This window comes from Mandrillus leucophaeus, unplaced genomic scaffold (genome assembly GCF_000951045.1).
Source record: "Mandrillus leucophaeus isolate KB7577 unplaced genomic scaffold, Mleu.le_1.0 Scaffold1262, whole genome shotgun sequence".
Classification (NCBI taxonomy): Eukaryota; Metazoa; Chordata; class Mammalia; order Primates; family Cercopithecidae; genus Mandrillus; species Mandrillus leucophaeus.
The window spans coordinates 124,959-141,119 of NW_012101010.1; the positions used below are offsets into that span (position 1 = coordinate 124,959).

At 39.8% G+C, this 16,161-nt stretch overlaps 1 protein-coding gene across 1 annotated transcript in view; it reads right to left on the minus strand.

The window, feature by feature from the left end:
• LOC105533577 (protein furry homolog-like) overlaps positions 1-16,161 on the minus strand; it is a gene marked incomplete at its 3' end in the record, with an annotated part of 196,171 nt that overhangs the window by 124,401 nt on the left and 55,609 nt on the right. The window contains exon 2 of the mRNA XM_011972049.1: positions 3,405-3,584. The remainder of the gene's footprint in view (positions 1-3,404; positions 3,585-16,161) is intronic.

The following is a 16,161-nucleotide window of genomic DNA, read 5'->3' on the forward strand; positions in this document are numbered from 1 at the left end:
AAATTCTGACACATACTATAACATGAATGACCTTGAAGACATTATCCTGGGTGAAAAAAGCCAGTCACAAAAGGATAAATACTGTAACTGCATGATTCCACTTATGAGGTACCTAGAGGGGTCAAACTCTTGGGAAAGTAGAATGGTGGCTGTCAGGGGCTGGGCAAAGAAGACGATGGGGAGTTATTTAATGGGTATAGAGTTTCATTTTGTGAAGATGAGAAAGTTCTGGAGATAAATGATGGTGATAATTGCACAACAATGTAAATGTATGTAATGCCACTGAATTGTACACTTAAAATAGTTAAAATGTTCAGTTTACATTATGCACACTTTAGCACAATAATTTTTTTTAAAAGGATGCAGCAAGTGTGATGGGCTCTCACTCTAAGTTACAGAAAGAGCATGGTTCCCATCTGGATGCCCTCTCTCCCTTGCTCTGAACTAACAACCAGCTGCCCATGTTGTTAGCCGCCCTATGGAAGCGTCAAGGAATTGGCCTCTGGCCAACAGCCAGAAAGGACCTGAGACCTGTCAATAATCACATGAGTGAGCTTGAAAGCACCCCAGAAGGCTGTTCCTTTGTGCCTCTTTTACTTGAGTCACGGGATGAATGCAGCCCCAGAAGATACTTGGATTGCTGCTTTACGAAGGACTCTGAGCCAAAAGCACCCAGTTAAGCTGCACCCCAAAGAAACTGACTCACAGCAACTGTGAGATAATAATGTTACTGTGTTAAGCCACTAAGTTTCAGGGTAGTTTGTTATACAGTAATAGATAATAATATATATAGTAATTTGACTAAACATTGCTCAGAGAATGTGCTGCTAAGTCCAAAACAATATTGCAAATTCTTTTTCATTTTTAAATTATTTTTATTCCCTTCATGATTTTTTATAATATGAACATACAGAAGCGCAAATTCTATTTCTGAGTATATACCCAAGGAAAAAAAAAGTACGCAGATATGCCCAAAGATATGTACAAGAGTGTTCATAGCAACTTTATCATTATTTTTTGAAAGGGTCTTAAGGATACATACTGAAATACTTACAAATAAGATACATGATGTCTAGAATTTGCTTTAAAATAACACAGGAGTGGGAGAAAAGTTGGTGGGGTATAGATAAACAATGTGGGTATGACTTGATAATTACTGAATCTGTGTCTGAATACAAAGCGATTGGTTATACCAGTCCGTTTATTTCTGCATATGTTTCTCATTTTCCATAATAAAAATTGTAAATAAATAAGACAAAACATTTCTTTTACAGACACAAGAAAAAAAAATCCTGAAATAAAAAGAAGATCCTCTTTCCAAGACCTTAGAAAAGAAACTGTTCCGGGTAATAATGAGGTCTAAGGCAAGAAGGGATTGAAGTGAGAAGTAAGAGAACTTTGAGGCTCCAGTCCTGGTAACCTAAGGCTGGCCTTAACTACCTGCCAAAGAATCACAACCTTCTCCCAAATTTGTTTCAAAAAGTATCTGCATTTCTTTTTTTTTTTTTTTTTTTTTGAGATCGAGTCTCACTCTGTCACCCAGGCTGGAGTGCAGTGGTACAATTTCGGTTCACTGCAACTTCCACCTCCTAGGCTCAAGCAATTCTCCTGCCTTAGCCTCCCCAGTAGCTGGGACTACAGGCACGTGACACCACACCTGGCTAATTTTTTGCATTTTTAGTAGAGAGGGGGTTTCACCGTGTTAGCCAAGATGATCTCGATTTCCTGACCTCATGATCAGCCTGCCTCGGCCTCCCAAAGTGCTGGGATTACAGGCATGAGCCACCACGCCCAGCCTGTATTTCTTTTTAAGAGACAGGGTCTTGCTCTGTCACCCTGGCTGGAATGCAGTGACGCAATCATAGCTTACTGCAACCTGAACCTCTTGGGCTCAAGCAATCCTCCCACCTTAGCCTCCCAAGTATCTGGGACTAAAGGTGTATAACAATCACACTTGGTTGATTTTTAAATTTTCTGTAGAGATGGGGTCTTGCTATGTTGCCCAGGCTGGTCTCAAAACTCCTGGCCTCAGGTCATCATCCCACCTGGGCCTCCCAAAGCACTGGGAACACAGGCATGAGCCATCACACTTAGCTTCAAAAGGTATCTGTGTTTTTATAAAGGGTCCCAGAATTAGAATCACTGATCTAAGATGTAGTGACCCTGGAAAATTGCTAACGTGAAAATAATGGATGCTAGACACGTTAAGGAAGCATAATGAGAGCCACTAATATGACATAGGGGTGGACAGAAAGAGACTGTCTGAGTGAAATGAAGGAAAGTCCTTGAGGTCAGTAGGAGAAAAGGATAAAAATGGGCAAAGAAAGAGAATGAAAGACACCAACTTCAAAACAGAAAGATTAACTGAAAAGTGTTCTGACAGTGGAGACCTTATTCTTGCCCCACAATTCAACAAAAATAGACCTAAAGTGTGTCTATCAGATAGGTTAGGGAAGAAAGCATAACCTCAAAAAAAAAACAAAAATCTATCAATTTGTTCATTATAGTTCATAAAGTGTTGGGATTATGAAAGCACCAAAAATCCTTACAAATCATTTAGTCTAATTCACTCAATTCAGATGAGAAAACTGGGTCTACCAAGGCTAATTAACCGGCATTCAAGAAAACTATGCAATTAATGATTAGAACTAGAGCTAAAATGTACCCCAATTTTCACTCTATCTACCTGCCTTTCATCTTTATCTAATACCACAGTTTCCATTTGGTAACTTACTTCTTTATTATGCTAAATGTCATTATATATTTTCATTCTTAAACAGTAGGCATTGGTTGACTGGCTCAAAATGAGTCTATTTCAATCATTTTCTTTTAAAGGTCTTCCATTTCTGCTCAATTTTACTCTCCCCTCACCAACCAACCCTATGTGTTCTGAGTAAATCTCAGAGTTGTCTAGAAAACTTGTTGGCTAACTGACATCTATGCTTCCAAAAAAAAGTCAGAATATGAAAAGGCACACATAGTGCTATGCTATAAAAAGAAGAGCTGGCATTGCACACCTCTCTTATCATCTCCATGAATGTATACATAATTTACAATTGCCAGGAAGTAGGAGGATATTCTTCAACAAATGGGCTCAAAATCCCTAAATAGGTAAGACAGTAACAAGATAAATTATCTCAGCCTTACAATAAGGGACTACAGAGTACAAATAAGGCACATAAAGTGCACAGGCATAAAGTTGTTCACATGTGTTTATATTCTTTATAAACATGCATGTTCTGTGCACAGAATGTAATATGTAAAAAATGTTTTCAGGTCTCAAAAAATCTGATGTTTTTGCTACTTTTATATTTGATTTAGAAAAAATACAAAAAGTGCAGGTATTAACTAATATATAAAAAAGGACAGAAGGCCTAGAAAAGAGGAACTATACATGTCCTTACCACTTAGAAATGGTTGTTGAGGCACAGAGTTTGTAGAAAAGACACCAAGTTTGGAAAGGATCCATCTAGAAGCTTTTTCAATCTGGAGCTTGTACTTTACAGGCACTCAAGTGGGCACACTGGTGCAAAGCAGTAGTGAGTGAGTCACCGTGTGTGAAATAGAATATGGAATGTTCTAGGCTGGAAGATTGAAAAATAGGAAATATGGTTGGTTATTAGTAACAGCCATGCTTACAACATCTTAACATTTTAGCAGCTTCCATATATCACTAATCAAAAGTCTGCAAGTTCCTCAAAGGTTAAACATGACCCAGCAATTCCACACTCAGGTATATATCCCAGAGAAATGAAAACATACCCACACAAAAATACGCATACAAATGTTCATAGTAGCATTATTTGTAATGGTCAAAAGGCAGAAACAACCTAAATGTCATCAATTGATGAATGGATAAATAAAATGTGGTATATCCACAATGGAATATTATCCTGCCACAAAAAGGAATAAAGTACTGACACATGCTACGACGTGGATGAATCTTAAAAACATTATGCTAACTGAAAGAAGCCACTCACAAAAGGCCACATATTATATGATTCCATTTATATGAAATGTCCATAATAGACAATTCTAAGAAAGAGAAAACAGGTAAGTGGTTGCCTAGGGCCAGGAGACAAAAGATAGGTGTGACTATTAATGGGTAGAGGGTTTCTTTCAGAGGGTGATGAAAATGTTCTAAAACTCTATTATAGTAATGGTTGCACAATTCTATGAATATAAAAAAGGCTCTAATTGTACACTTTATTTATTTGAAAACAGGTTTGACTCTGTCACCTAGGCTGGAGTGCAGTGGTGCAATTATAGCTCGCTGTAGCCTCAAACTCCTGTGTTCAACCAATCCTCCTGCCTCAGCCTCCAGAGTACCTAGAAGTACAGGAGCATGCCACCATGTCCGACTAATTTTTTAATTTTTTGTAGAGATAGGGTCTTGCTGTGTTGCCCAGACCAGTCTCTATTTCCTGGCCTCAAGTGTTCCTCCTCCCTCACCTTCCAAAGTACTGGGATTTCAGGCATGAGCTACCACGCATAGCCTTAAATTGCACACTTTAAATTGGTGACTTCAACAGCATGTGAATTATATCTCAATAAAGCTGCTACTTTTAAAAAACTACAGTCTATAACTTCCTAACTACTAACCAATATCTGACATATTATTCTTTCACCTTATAACTCCATATAATGAGAAAAGCATTGAATTCAGTGATAAAACCAGATTATTGGCAATCCTAAAACCATAGTCAAGTAACAAGTTCTGAGCTTCAATTTCCTTGTAGGGGAAAGGGGAGTCCTCTTTGGTACACCACCTCATTTTTCTCCCAATAACACAGTAGTATCCTAGAGTAAATTGTGTTTATTCTAAAATCAGCTATGTCTGTTGTATTTACTATAATTACATAGTTTAGTTGCATATTACATCAAAAATGAGTGCAAAAATAAAATGTTTTGTTGCTAAACATTAGGTCGTGTAATTCAATTAAGGGAAGCCACTTTAAAAACATTTTAAAGAAAATGTCCTGGCTATGCATCACAAGACTGGTGAAATATAAGCATTCATACACTTATAAAATATTTAAGGTATGTATCTTTCTTTCTCATTTTAAACAATATTCTATTCAGCCAACCCAACTGCAGGTATATTATATAGCCAATATTGTTTAAGAGAGCTTCTACTCTATATGTTATTTGTATAAAAGACGAACGTAAGTACACTACTATTATTCCACGTCACACTCTAAAGTGTGAAAATTGACCCTATTAAATTTGAATTCGCTCTTACAGAGGTTGAAACTTGTCTACTCTTCAAGTCTCCAGGCCCACTACAGTCCCATACTCTCTACAGATATCTTCATCTGCTAAACTGAAAAAGGTTGCCCAACGTCAACCCTTCAAATTCAAGACTGCTAAAGTCCCTCCTTCTTGTGCTCATAGACTCTATGTGTGAAGGCATTTTTTTTTTTCAAGTATCTCTCAGAATCCTCCCTTTTCAAAGCTAATCCTACAACTGACCTACATATTCAGGTGACCATTATGCTCCCCCAACACACAAAAAAAGTGTTACTTACACTCATGCTCCATAGACTCCTCCCTTCCACTTCACTTCCACTACATTTGTGCTTCTTCCTTCTCACCTCTCAACTTACTCCTCAACTACCAGCCATTTGCACTCTGACGCCAACTACTTCCTAATGACTGCAAAAGAATTCCAAGTGGTCACTCTAACCGATCTTTGGCCTCCCCTCTCTCACTACTCCAATGCACCTCAGATATTGCTTCCTAGCGCATAACTCTGATTACCCCAGGCTTGGTAATTCAATGGTGTCTCCCAATGCCTACAGAAAATTGTTCAGGAATTCATTAACCTCATCAAGATTGTAATGGAAGAGACTAAATTGCCAGCCCATCTCCCGAATGTTATCCAGACTTCAGTCAGGCTGAACTCTTTGCTCTGTGCAAATATATCCCATGCCTTCCTACACACAGATCACACAGATCTAACGCATGCTTTATTCCATCTGGAATGCCCTCCCTTCGTTTCTATGTATTGAAATTCCTCTAAAATCATTTTTAAAGTAGAAAGTCACTCAGCACTCAGAGCCTCAGATTTCTCAACTACAAAATGAGAATAACACCTTCAAGGCTGCTATATAAAGATGACAAACCATTATTAGTATCAAGTATTGTTAAGCATAAACTTAGAATAATTGCTGGTAGATAATACTCAACAAATGTTATTACTCTTGTTCACTAAAGACAATTAAGTGCCCAATAAATATACTATAAATTGACAAAACAAAACAATAGAAATATCTTTTCCAGCCACACTATGCTCTTTGCTCACCAATCAACAGTTTAAGGTTTGACACCTCTGGAAGTTAAGATGATAAAAATTCCTAACAACATTTTCATTTTTTGGAACTCTCACATAGATTTATGATGCAAAAACAACCACCCTCTATTTCATGATTTCGTCAGGAACAACTTGATTCACTGATATCTACCAAAATGGGAAGAGTGGAGCAAGGTAATAATTTTATCACTTACTTTATTAAAAATTGCACTAAAGGCCGGGTGTGGTGGCTCACGCCTGTAATCCCACCCAGGAGGCCAAGGTGGGCAGATCACGAGGTCAGGAGATCGAGACCATCCTGGCCAACATGGTGAAACCCCATCCCTACTAAAAATACAAAAATTAGCTGGGTGTGGTGGTGTGTACCTGTAATCCCAGCTACTCAGGAGGCTGCGGCAGGAGAATTGCTTGAACCCAGGAGGCCGAGATTGGAGTGAGCCGAGATTGCGTCACTGCACTCCAGCCTGGTGACAAAGCGAGACTCTGTCTCAAAAAAAGAAAACAAGAAGCAGTAAAACACATATAATTTACCATCTTAACCATTTTAAAATGTACATTAAGGCTGGGCACGGTGGCTCACACCTGTAATCCCAGCACTTTGGGAGGCCAAGGTGGGGAGATCAGGAGGTCAGAAGTTCAAGACCAGCCCGACCAACATGACAAAACCCCATCTCTACTAAAAATACAAAAAATTAGACAGGTGTGGTGGCACGCACCTGTATTCCCAGCTACTCAGGGAGTAGCTGAGGCAGGAGAACTGCTTGAACCTGGGAGGTGAAGGTTGCAGTAAGCCGAGATCACGCCACTTCACTCCAGGCCTGGGCAACAGAGCAAGACTCCATCTCAAAAAATAAAATAAATAAATAAATTAAAATGAAAAAAGTGTACATTAAATACATGCACACTGTTGGGCAACCATAACTACCATCCATCTCCAGAACTCTTTTCATCTTACAAAAGTGCAACTCTATACCCATTACGGTCAACCCCATTCTCTCTGTCACAGTCTGATAGTCACCATTCTACTTTCTGTCTCTATCGGCCTGACTAAGTAAAATCATACAATATTTGTTCTTTTGTAACTGGCTTATTTCACTAAGTGTGATGTCCTCAAGAGTCATCTATGTCGTTATTTACTGTTTCCGTAAGAACTCCAAAATCACACAGGGACATAGTTTAAACATACTCTAGCTAAGGTAGATTCTATGGCACTACACCACAGATTTGGAAGATTCAAATTACAGAAAGAAAGGGAAAGGGAAAATAGCATGTACTTGATAATTAGGTATGTTGCCAGTTACTCTGCTAGGTGCATTTCACACAGAACCTAATTAAGTCCAAACAACTCTAAGGAGGTAGATGATTATCATTCCCAACTGACAAATGAGAAAAAGGTTCAGAAGAACACACAATAGCAAGCAGGCCTCCCATGTCACTATCCTATTTCCATTTTGTTTTCATTATAGAACTCATCACTAATATATGCTTGGCTTTATATACTTATTTAATTCCTTATTGCCTTTCTCCCTACCTAGAACATAAGCACTATGGCCACTGTATCCTCTAACCAGCTCAGAATCAGAGAGGTAGAGAGTGGAGGGGCAGGAATGGGGAAGTACAAAACAAGTAATGTCATAAGGGAAATGTGCCACACGTGCACACTATATGCAGATTTTTTTTTTTTTTTTAAATGGTTGAGACTGGCTGGATATGGTGGCTTACACCTGTAATCCCAGTACTTTGGGAGGCCAAAGCAGGAGGATCACTTGAGCCCAAGAGTTTGAGACCAGCTTGGCAACACAGGAAGACCCCATCTCTATAAGAAATAAAATAAATTAAAAAAATAAAAGGTTGAAGTCATTATACTAGTGGAAGGGTCACATTTTTACAACAAAATTGTGTCTATGATATACACAGCTTAAAACTTGAACATCTTATCATCTCTAGCTGTTCTAAGATTCTTGCCTCCACATGTACACTTGAGACGGAGTGTCACTCTGTCACCCAGGCTGGAGGGCTATGGCATGATCACAGCTCACTGCAACTCCTGCCTCCCTGGTTCAAGCAATTCTCTGTCTCAGCCTCTCGAGTAGTTGGGATTACAAGCACCTGCCACCACACCCAGCTAATTTATGTGTCTTAGTAGAGATGAGGTTTCACCATGTTGGCCAGGCTGGTCGAACTCCTGACCTCAGGTGATCCGCCCACCTCAGCCTCCCAAAATGCTCGGATTACAGGAGAGCCACTACACCTAGCCCACATGTACGTTTCTTAGATGCTCAGAAATGGGGAGGCTTTTTTATGGCCAAAGATCCATTTTGATGGGTTTTTGTTCTGGTTTTTGGAGTGGGAAGTTGGGTAAAGGGTAGAAGATAAAATTCCTTGGTCTCCAGTGAGCCCAGATTCTATTATTATATCCTTGTCTTCTATGAATTTTTGTTGTTTTTCATCAAACTTTACCCAAGGAATTGTTCTCTGCCTTCTGGCTAAGATCAAGGGTAGTGCCCCTGAGGACTTTACTACTAAGTATGAATTAACAATGGGAAGCAGATACTAAGTTGTGATAGTCTACTTACACCGTAAATATATGCTCACTAGAATAGTAACTATATTTACCAAAATACAGACTTCCTTCCTCTGCTTCAGAATAAAAGTGAATATTCCCACTACCATGCATTGCTACATTTTCTCTGTTAACATTTGTTAAAACATTTTATTAAAATCCAAGAAATTAATGACTGAATACATATTACTTTCTCAAGTTATACGAGTACTGTGTTCACAAAATAATGTTATCTTCACTGATGTAACAAAAAGTCAGTGGTTTCCTTTACGTGGTAAACAATGGGCCTTGGGAAGCACATTCCCTGTTAAATGTCTTTTACATATTTTATACACAATTGGTTCAACTTCCTAATAATCACCATTTACCAGAAATGTGAAAGAAAAAAATCATCATGATACACAATAAGACTAAGTAAGCCAAAAGGAGAAAAATAAAAGAAAATTATAATGGCTCACTGAGGACAGTGGAGTAGAAAATACTTCCAGCTTACACCAATTATCACTTAATATTACCTTTTTAAACTGAGAATATCAGTTTCAAGGCGATAAAAATCTCACATCTTTTCTCTCCTCCTAAGAGATCATGCCATCAGCAAACTCAAATATCCTCCTGGACATCTAAAGGACCTCAAACCTAACTGTTTTTTTTGTTTTGCTTTGTTTTTGAGACAGGATCTTGCTTTGTCACCCAAGCTGGAGTGTAGTGGTGTGATCACAGCTCACTGCAGCCTCGACCTCCTGGACTCAAGCGATCCTCCCACCTTAGCCTCCTGAGTAGCTGCAACTAAAGGCATATGGCACCATGCCTGGCTAATTTTTGTATTTTCAGTAGAGTCAGAGTCTCACCATGTTGCCCAGGCTGGTCTCGAACACCTGGCCTCAAGCAATCCACCCAGCTCAGCCTCCCAGAGTGTGGGATTACAGTCATGAGCCACTGTTCCCAGCCTTAACTCTTAATATACCAAAATCTTTGTCTGCTTCCAGCCTTGCTCCTTACTAAACTCCTTACTAAATAATGCTATCCTTATTTTAGTTGCTAATGCCAAAAACCTAACAGTCACATGTACTTCCTTTCTTTCCTTCACACCCCCACATCTAAACCAACAAGTTCTATCAATCCGATTTTCAAAATACCCCATATCCTAACTCAGACCACTTCTCTCCAAATCCACTGCTGTCACTCTAGACAGAACCACCATTATCTCTGCCCAAACAATTCAAGGAGACTCTTAGCTGATGATACTCCTGCATCTCCTCATTTCCCATTTCTCCACATAGTAACCAGAATGATCTTTTAAAAATATAAATAGCCAGGCATGGTAGCTCACACCTGTAATCGCAATACTTTGGGAGGCCAAGGCAGGAGGATTGTTTGAGCCCAGGAGTTTGAGACCAGCCCAGACATAATAGCAAGACCCCAACTCTACAAATAATAATAATAATAACAACAACAAAAATTAGGTGGGCATGGTGGCACACACCTGTAATCCCAGCTACTTGGGAGGTTGAAACAGGAGGGTTGCTTGAGCCCAGGAGGTCAAGACTTTAGTAAGCCATGATCCTGCCACTGTAATCCAGCCTGGGAGACACAGCAAGACCCCATCTCAAAACATAAATTGAAATTAAAATTAAAATTTAAAAATAAATAGAATATAAATGTATTCATTCCACCAATGCTCAAAGTCCTCCACCAGTTTTACATAAAATACAGGGGAAAAAGTCCATGGTCAAATATCTCTGACTTTTCCTTTCCCCTATTCCAGCCACACTAGTTTATTTCCACATTGGGCCTGTGCAGTTGCTAACCCTCCTGCCTGGAAAGCTTTTCCCCTGGGCATGGCTGCTCCCTAGCTTCATTCAGATCATTGCAAATACTACCCCCCAAAGAGGACTTCCCACATACCCTATCTAAAATAACGGACACCATCACTCTCTAAGCAAACTTAATTTCTCATCATAGAGTTTATCATCCATTATTTGTTTACTGTTTGTCTACCTGACTAAAAAACAAGCTCCAGGAGTTGGAGGGGGGAGCTGTCTTGTGGATATTTATAATCCCCAACGTCATCTCAATAAACATTTGTTGATTAAACAAACGATGCCCATGATAACAAATGACATGCATCAAAGAAAAACACCAATATGCATATTTTCAGTTTATTCAATAAAATGCATATTAACAACTTTATAAATTTCCATCATGCTGCCTTTAGAGGACCTTAGAGTAGTGTAGAATAATAGGGAAAGGGAGGGAAACTTGTTGCCTTCAGCACATAAATCCAATATATTTGAATATCTTATTTTACATCCATGTTGAGATGGAACCTAATGTCTCAAAAAAATAACAGATTTGAAACTGTTTTTATTCCTGTTAAATACTGGAATCAAACTTTATCCAAACAAGCTTAAAAGTAGAAGCAATATTCAGATGAAAACCTAAGAATACACATTTGACTTAGTTCCCTTTTCCATTATCCCTCAAGATGATTATATCAATATGAAAGAAAAAATTCAAGCATCATTAGAAATTAGAAAGGAGTCTCACCCCTCACCTGAAACGTTTGAATTTTCACAAAGGTATTTTGAGGTAAGAGAAAAGAGAATCAATCTGCCCTTACATCAGCCATATCTGCTGTGCTATACTCTAAGAGCCTGCCTGCCAGTCTACTCCACAAAGGTGAGGCACAGAAGAAAATGGCCCACACTTAATCGCCCCCCTCCATCAAATTCTCTGCATTAAATACTGACTGCAATCTTCAACAGACTCCATCTAGCCTCCAAGAGAAAGACAGAATACAATCTCGTGTCAAGCTGTGATACAGCCTGTGCTATTTATCAACACTAAATAAAGTGTACAGCCTTACCCCCTTATCCGGGTTTCACTTTTCAAGGTTTCAGTTAACCTCAGTCTGAAAACAGTAAATGGAAAATTTCAGAAATAAACAATTCAAAAGTTTTAAATAGCACATCATTCTTAGTAGCATGATGAAATGTCACGCTGTCCTGCTCCATCCTGCCCGCCCAGGACATGAATTATCCCTTTGTCCAGTGTGTCCACATCCACACTGTCTATGCTACCCACCCATTAGTCACTTAGAAGCAGTCTCAGTTATCAGATCCACTGTCACAGTATCACAGTGCTTGTGTTCAAGTAACCTTTATTTTACTTAACAACTGTCCCAAAGCACAAGAGTAGTGATGCTGGCATATTGTTATAATTGTTTTATTTTATTAATTATTGTTGTTAATCTCTTACTGCACCTAATTTAGGAATTAAACTTTATCAGAGGTATGTATGTATGGGGAAAAAAATGTAGTATATATAGGATCTGGCACTATCTGAGGTTTCAGGCTTCCACTGGGATCTTGGAACACATCCACTGAGGATAAGGGGAAACCACTATATAGGAAAAAAAAATCACCAATCTTACGACATGAATTGTCAAAGACAGAAGACTGGTGAAATTCTCAGAATTTCAGAGATAATGACCTTGAAATTCTTAACAAAGATGTGAAAGGCAAAACTACCTGCTTTTCTAAGATAGAAGTTCTTTTTGTGGCGGTAGGTGGTGAGGTGGTCAGGCTTACCAAAACAGCACCTGCAATCAGCGTTAGAGATGATAAGACACTTTCAAGAAAACACAAAGCAAGTAATCAGAAAGATCAAGATACAGAGGCCATTAACAACACTATCCATTTTCCCCTCTCCTTCTGGGCTCAATGAAGAATTTTACTTTCTTTTTCCCTCTTGAAGTTAGACACAGTCATGTGACTTTTGTTGGGCAATGAAATGTGAGTAGAAGTGACCTATAAACTTCCACAGTTGCGGCTGGGCGCAGTGGCTCATGCCTGTAATCCCAGCACTTTGGGAGGCAAAGGCGGGTGGATCACTTGAGGTCAGGAGTTTGAGACTACCTGGCCAACATGGTGAAACCCTGTCTCTACTAAAAATACAAAAATTAGCCAGGCATGGTGGCGTGTGCCTGTAATCCCAGCTACTAGGGAGGCTGAGGCATAAGAATCGCTTGAACTCAGGAGGCAGAGGTTGCAGTGAGCCAAGATCATGCCACTACACTCCAGTCTGGGTGACATAGCAAGAATCCATCTCCAAAAACAAACAAACAAGCAAACAAAAAACTTCCACAGATGCATTTAATTGTTTGGCTGTGAACCTCTCTCTACTGCTGTCTCAGTAATCGATGACTCATTTTTTCATACAGAAGTGCAATGTGTGCCTTTACAGGAAAGACAACTTTCCCTGAAAGGTACAAACTTGATATACGTGAGAAATAATAATCTTTGTGTTTTAAGCGACTGATAATTGGATGATTATTTTCTTATTGCAGCATAAGCTAACCTACCTTGACTAATATGTTAGTTATTTGAAAATTCCAATAAAATTATCAAAATTCAGCAAATCAAGAAAATCTGACAGGGGCTAGTAGTTTGAGAGATGGACAGCAAAACATATAACTATGACATCAATAACGAGAAATGGATTATAACTACAGAAACAAAGGTTTCTTAGTGGAATGTGCCTTTGGAATCAGTAATCTCATCTCAATGTTTAAAAATGTTTAAATAGTAGGCTACCTCTGCAAGGATGCACTAAAACTTATAATACCATTTGCCTCCAGCAAAGAATACTGTATAGTAACTAAAAAAAAAAAAAAAAAATGGGAAGAAGAGACTTCTGTTCTGATCTGACCTGAAAGAAGCTTGGAAGTCACCACTCCAAAATAAGTAAAAACCTGAACAAATTGAAAAAAAATCAACAACTCATCTTAGCTCCTTAAAAGAAAAGAGGTCACAAGGGAAACCACTGCCCCCAAAATTGGAGGGACATACAGAAGGATACAGAGAATCACAACTTACCAACCCATGAGCAGAAGGGTTGAGGGAACCAGTGCCAGCGAAGAAAAATCTGACCTGTAATTGACAAATGGTTGGAGGATCAATGTAAGAAAGTCTGAGAGTCAAAAACTCCAGGGAACCCAGTCAGAAGGGGCCTATCGCACTTTTTCTTACTTTGACCTCCAGGAGCGAGACCTAAGTTCTCACAGTGAATATCAGAAAAATCTCCCCCTACTTCCAACAGAGAGAGAGGAAAAACAACCATTTTGAAATACACCACAACATTCGGTTTTTAACAAGGCTTGCCCTCAGGAAAAACTATCTAGCCAGAGACTAACCTGCTGAGGTTTCAACTTGGGGATAGGGAAATACCGAATCCCAGTCAGCTTTAGCCTTCCATGTGGAGGAAAAGAAATACCTAACTCTAGCCTGTTCTAGCCTTCCATGTGGAAGACAGGAAATACCCAACTCTAGTCTACTCTAACTATACTGTCCCACCTAAGGGAGTAAGCGTACTGAAAAGCATGTGTGAAGCTGATAATCCAGAGGCACAGCCTCACTAAAAGACTGAGATCTAACCATAGGACTATAGAAGACTTCCCCTTCCTCCACACCTTACCACCACATTATAAAACCCTACATTAAACAGTTCCTTTTACACAATACATCATGTCCAGCTACAAAGAAAAAATTACAAGGCATACTAAAAGGCAAACAACATAATTTGAAAAGACAGAGCAAACATTGGAACTTGACTCAAATATGTCAGGACATTGGAATTATCAGATCAAGAACTGAAAACAACTCTGGTTAATATGCTAAGCTAAGAGCTCTAATCAATAAAGCAGATGACAAAGCCAAAAATATATATATATCTGAGATCGAGGACATCTCAATAATAACCTCAAAAACTGGAAAGCAAAGAGTAAAAAGAGTGGGGAAAAAAAAGAGGACAAAACACAAAACTCAAGAATTGTGGGACAATTACAAAGAGTGTAACATGTGAAAAGGGAGTACCAGAAAGAAAGGAAAGGAACAGAAGAAATACTTAAAATAATAATGACTGAGAATTTCCCCCAAATTAATGTCAGATATCAAACCAGACATCCAGGAAGCTAAGAGAACACCAAGCACGATAAATGCTGATAAAAACAAAAAAAGCCAACAAAATACCTACACTTAGATATGCCAAATCATATTCAACTACAGCAAATCTAAGATAAAGACAAAATCCTGAAAGAAGCCAGAAGATTAAAACACCATACCTATAGAAGAACAAAGATAAGATTTACATCCCCAGAATTTTTCCCCAGAAACCATGAAAGTAAGAAGAGGGGGTCGCTTCCAAGATGGCCGAATAGGAACAGCTCCGGTCTGCAGCTCCTAGCGAGATAAAAGCAGAAGACAGGTGATTTCTACATTTCCATCTCAGGTACCTGGTACATCTCATTGGGACTGGTTGGACAGTGGGTGCAGCCCAGGGAGGGCGAGCCAAAGCAGGGCAGCTTGTCGCCTCAACTAGGAAGTGCAAGCGGTCAGGGGATTTCCCTTTCCTAGCCAAGAGAAGCCATGAGTGACTGTACCTGGAGGAGTACACTCTTGCCCAAATACTGCACTTTGCCCATGCAGACCAGGCGATTCCCTCTCGTGCCTGGCTCAGCAGATCCCATGTCCATGGAGTCTTGATCACTGCTAGCACAGCAGTCTGAGATCTACCTGGGACGCTGGAGCTTGGTGAAGGGAGGGGCATCTGCCACTGCTGACTCTTAAGTAGGCAGTTCTGTGTTCACAGTGTAAACAAAGCAGCAGGGAAGCTCGAACTGGGTGGAGCCCACCACAGCTCAGCAAAGCCTACTGCCTCTCTAAATTCCACATCTGGGGACAGACCGTATCTGAAAAAAAGGCAGCAGACAGCTTCTCCAGACTTAAACATCCCTGTCTGACAGCTCTGAAGAGAGCAGTGGTTCTCCCAGCACGGTGTTCAAGCTCTGATAACAGACAGACTGCCTCCTCAAATGGGACCCTGACCCCCGTGTAGCCTGACTAGAAGACACCTCTCAGTAGGGACTGACAGACACCTCATACAGGCGGATGCCTCTCTGGGATGAAGCTTCTAGAGGAAGGATCAGGCAGCAATATTTGCTGTTCTGCAGCCTCCACTGGTGATAACCAGGCAAACAGGGTCTGGAGTGGACCTCCAGCAAACTCTAACAGACCTGCAGCTGAGAGGCCTATTAGAAGGAAAACTAATAAAAAGAAAAGAAGGGGGGCGGAGCAAGATGGCCGAATAGGAACAGCTCCAATCTCCAACTCCCAGCGCGAGCGACACAGAAGACCGGTGATTTCTGCATTTTCAACTGAGGTACTGGGTTCATCTCATTGGGGAGTGCCAGACGATCGGTGCTGGTCAGCTGCTGCAGCCCGACCAG